At 46.9% G+C, this 4,669-nt stretch overlaps 1 non-coding gene across 1 annotated transcript; it reads left to right on the plus strand.

The window, feature by feature from the left end:
* The first annotated feature begins 4,367 nt into the window (after nt 1-4,367).
* Nucleotides 4,368-4,442, plus strand: Trnaw-cca. The gene has a single exon. It is a non-coding gene; the product is annotated as a tRNA-Trp (tRNA).
* Nucleotides 4,443-4,669: the final 227 nt, after the last annotated feature.

Genomic DNA, 4,669 nt, shown 5'->3' on the forward strand with positions numbered 1-4,669 from the left:
AGAACCGGAAAAGACGCGTGGGAACCGGAAGCAGGTTCCTTCACGGGCCCCTTCCGAAGGGACGGCTTCGACAACAGGAACAATGCCAGATAAGGCGTCAGGGATCTTCTGCACAGGCGTGAATGCACCTGTGGCGTTCTCATCCAAGATTTCAGACTGAGAAGGAGGGTCCTTTACTGGAGGCCCATCGGAAGTGTGAGCCAATGTGGAAGTTTCATCAGCCGAATCATCCTGTGTTGGGCGATGCTTGTTGTGAGGAATCATGGCGGGCACATCTGGTGTAAAGGCATCAACAGCCCTCCGCAAAGACAGCGGAGGGAAGTAACGGCTGTTGTCGGTCAACGGATCACTGCGTCCCTTAGTAACAGGGAGCGATTCAGTCTGAGATCCCTGCGGGAGAAGATCAGCTAAAGGCAATTTATTACGCTGTTCGTATGTAGATTTTAACACCACCACTTGCCGCGGACAATTAGTACGGAAATGACCGGTTTGATTACAATAACAGCATGTTCCTTCGTGGCCACTGTACGTAATATGGATCCCATAACCACATACCTATAGATGAGAAGGAATATGTTTTTTGACCACCATTTCCAACGACCTAACACCACTATAGACCTGTAAGCGGTGCTGGGGAGACCAGCGTTCCTTTCGAATCTGACGTATTATGATATTTCTGGCTTAGTCAGCCATCATATTAGGCTCCAAGAAGCTGTTCCCAGAGCAGTGGTGATGCAAGAAGTATATAAATGACGAAATGTGGTGTGAGTTACCTGTGACAGATGTTAGATTCGGTACCATTCCCGTGAGAAAGACCCCTTGCGTAATGCTACTGCTCTGTGATTGGCTGCTGTGTTCGGAGGAAGGACGCCAAAACGTTAAAGTATAGTTATTATTATTGGTTAAACTACGCATTGGAATGACTTCACTTTTTAATATAGATATCTCTGAACAGCTGACTATCAATCAGTCATTTTAGAATTATTAAGAACAATTTAAATCAAAAACAAAAGACTGACGAAATTGCAGACGAAGCACTTCGGAAGCGCTCGGGTCACGCCTTTTCTGGTATGGCGCGCGAAGTGTTTGGAGCTGTTCGTCACTCGGATGTGTTTGCCAGTATCCAGTATTCATTATTAAGAGATACACTCCGATAGTCACGAGGCACACACAGGTGCCACAAGTAGTGTAAAGATACATTTTCGTAAACATTGTGTTTGATCATGTACTTTGCTGTATCAGAAGGTGCTGTACAGGGTTATTACAAATGACTGAAGTGATTTCACAGCTCTACAATAACTTTATTATTTGAGATATTTTCACAATGCTTTGCACACACATACAAAAACTCAAACAGTGTTTTTAGGCATTCACAAATGTTCGATATGTGCCCCTTTAGTGATTCGGCAGACATCAAGCCGATAATCAAGTTCCTCCCGCACTCGGCGCAGCATGTCCCCATCAATGAGTTCGAAAGCATCGTTGATGCGAGCTCGCAGTTCTGGCGCGTTTCTTGGTAGAGGAGGTTTAAACACTGAATCTTTCACATAACCCCACAGAAAGAAATCGCATGGGGTTAAGTCGGGAGAGCGTGGAGGCCATGACATGAATTGCTGATCATGATCTCCACCACGACCGATCCATCGGTTTTCCAATCTCCTGTTTAAGAAATGCCGAACATCATGATGGAAGTGCGGTGGAGCACCATCCTGTTGAAAGATGAAGTCGGCGCTGTCGGTCTCCAGTTGTGGCATGAGCCAATTTTCCAGCATGTCCAGATACACGTGTCCTGCAACGTTTTTTTCGCAGAAGGAAAAGGGGCCGTAAACTTTAAACCGTGAGATTGCACAAAACATGTTAACTTTTGGTGAGATGCGAATTTGCTGCACGAATGCGTGAGGATTCTCTACCGCCCAGATTCGCACATTGTGTCTGTTTACTTCACCATTAAGAAAAAAATGTTGCTTCATCACTGAAAACAAGTTTCGCACTGAACGCATCCTCTTCCATGAGCTGTTGCAACCGCGCCGAAAATTCAAAGCGTTTGACTTTGTCATCGGGTGTCAGGGCTTGTAGCAGTTGTAAACGGTAAGGCTTCTGCTTTAGCCTTTTCCGTAAGATTTTCCAAACCGTCGGCTGTGGTACGTGTAGCTCCCTTTTTGCTTTATTCGTCGACTTCAGCGGGCTACGCGTGAAACTTGCCCGCACGCGTTCAACCGTTTCTTCGCTCACTGCAGGCCGACCCGTTGATTTCCCCTTACAGAGACATCCAGAAGCTTTAAACTGCGCATACCATCGCCGAATGGAGTTAGCAGTTGGTGGATCATTGTTGAACTTCGTCCTGAAGTGTCGTTGCACTGTTATGACTGACTGATGTGAGCGCATTTCAAGCACGACATACGCTTTCTCGGCTCCTGTCGCCATTTTGTCTCACTGCTCTCTCGAGCGCTCTGGCGGCAGAAACCTGAAGTGCGGCTTCAGTCGAACAAAACTTTATGAGTTTTTCTACGTATCTGTAGTGTGTCGTGACCATATGTCAATGAATGGAGCTGCAGTGAATTTATGAAATCGCTTCAATCATTTGTAATAGCCCTGTATTAAGATCATGTAGTCTTCTCGTGTGGCTATATTAAAATACTCGAATGGCATCCCAAAGAAGTGATACATTATTTCAAAACAGAACCTTGCTAAAAGTCAGTTCAGCCTCAAGATATATAACCTACGACCTACGTGTTGTTTTCTGCGCTGGGGACATGAACTTGAAGACAGCAGGCTAGTGAACTATAACAGAACCTTCGTATTCCACACAGGGCAGTGGAAACAACTAGGCGCCTCACGTGTACTGCATGGACAGAACAAATGTGCAGAGTGAGACGTCATCTGGAGTAATGCAGAGGAGGTAAACGAGGATGATCGTTATTAACACCAACAATCGGTTCATTCTTCCTTTCTTGCCGCAGTATTTCCCCATAAGGAAGCGAAACGGGCCTCAGAAAACAGTCGTCCAACTCGGGCGGAAGGTTAAACACCCAGAAATCTGTATATATCACTTCTGAATTTGCCAAGAGAACCATACTAGTACAACCATCACGTTGCGTAAAGGGTACCTAAGAACCGTGACGAGAAAGCATCCTATCAACCCGGAGAGGGTCAAGAAACTCAACAAAAAACACATATAATTCGCTGTCAAAATACGTATGCGGTATGCACCTGATCAGTTGTGACTTTAATGGTATCGACTAACCAGTCATGTATCTCAAAAGAACCGGGCTGGACGTGACGCGTCGATTTGTCGAAGGTAGAGCTGTCAGTAGCTGTACGCGGATGTTTCGTGGGAACCATGCTGGACATCACGCCGCGAGACGACGCCCCCACAGGAAGGGCAGCACGAACACCAAATACTAGCCGACGACCAGCGATGCGACACGCACGGAGACCAACACGACACTAAACGGACACCAGGAAAATACGCAGCGCTACGCCAGAGGCACAACTAATAGCACTACCTAGTCACCTGACGCGCGAAGTGGGAGTGCTCTGTAAACTCCAATTCACGCCTGAGCTACAGGCAGGTCTGATCCCATTTTGCTCATTGATAAGGTGCTATTCCAATATCGATCTCGTCAACACTGATGCGAGTTTAAAATGGGAACAGCAACTGTCTGAGGTGTAAATTGGAATTTTTATCGGTGAGGGAGGCGTGCTGAGGTATTCCGTTCAAGTGTGAGGGCTGGAGTGCCAACATGGTGCAACGGATAGCGCATCTGCGTAGTAAACACGAGATGCGGGCTTGAATCACGGCACTGATACAAATTTTAATTCATTGCTTCAGTCTACATCCTTAGCGTAGATAAAGGTGAGACTATATATTTCTGAGGAACGTCAACTGTATCTAGAATTAAATTTTCACTTTACAGCGGAGTATGCGCTGATATGAAACTTCCTGGCAGATTAAAACTGTGTGCCGCACCGACACTCGAACTCGGGACCTTTGCTTTTCGGGGGCAAGTGCTCCACCAACTGAGCTACCCAAGCACGACTCACGCACCGTCCTCACAGCTTTAATTCCGCCAGTACCTCGTCTCCTAAATTCCAAACTTCAAAGAACCTCTCCTGCGAACTTTGCAGAACTAGCACTCCTGAAAGAAAAGATATTGCGGGGACATGGCTTAGCCACAGGCTGGGGGGATGTTTCTAGAATGAAATTTTCACTCTACAGTGGAGTGCGCGCTGATATGAGACTTCCTGGCAGACTAAAACTGTGTGCCGGACCGTTCTGCAAGTTCGCAGGAGAGCTTCTGTGAAGTTTGGAAGGTAGGACACGAGGTACTGGCGGAAGTAAAGCTCTGAGGACGGGGCGTGAATCGTGCTTGGGTAGCTCAGTTGGTAGAGCACTTGCCCGCCAAAGGCAAAGGTCCCGAGTTCGAGTCTCGGTCCGGCACACAGTTTTAATCTTCCAGGAAGTTTCATCAACTGTATCTGCTTAACCTTGCACTTCCACCCATCATCATCTCTATGTACCCAGCTCCCCACTCTGCTCAGATGTGTCGGTTTCTTATCAAACAAACTGAACGAGGTCTCGCACAGTGGAGTCGGATTCAGGAGGTCGACGATTCAAATCCCCAACCAGCTATCCAAATTTCGGTTTTATCTGGTTGCCCCAAATCAC

The sequence above is a fragment of the Schistocerca americana genome, chromosome 3 (assembly GCF_021461395.2).
Source record: "Schistocerca americana isolate TAMUIC-IGC-003095 chromosome 3, iqSchAmer2.1, whole genome shotgun sequence".
NCBI lineage: Eukaryota > Metazoa > Arthropoda > Insecta > Orthoptera > Acrididae > Schistocerca > Schistocerca americana.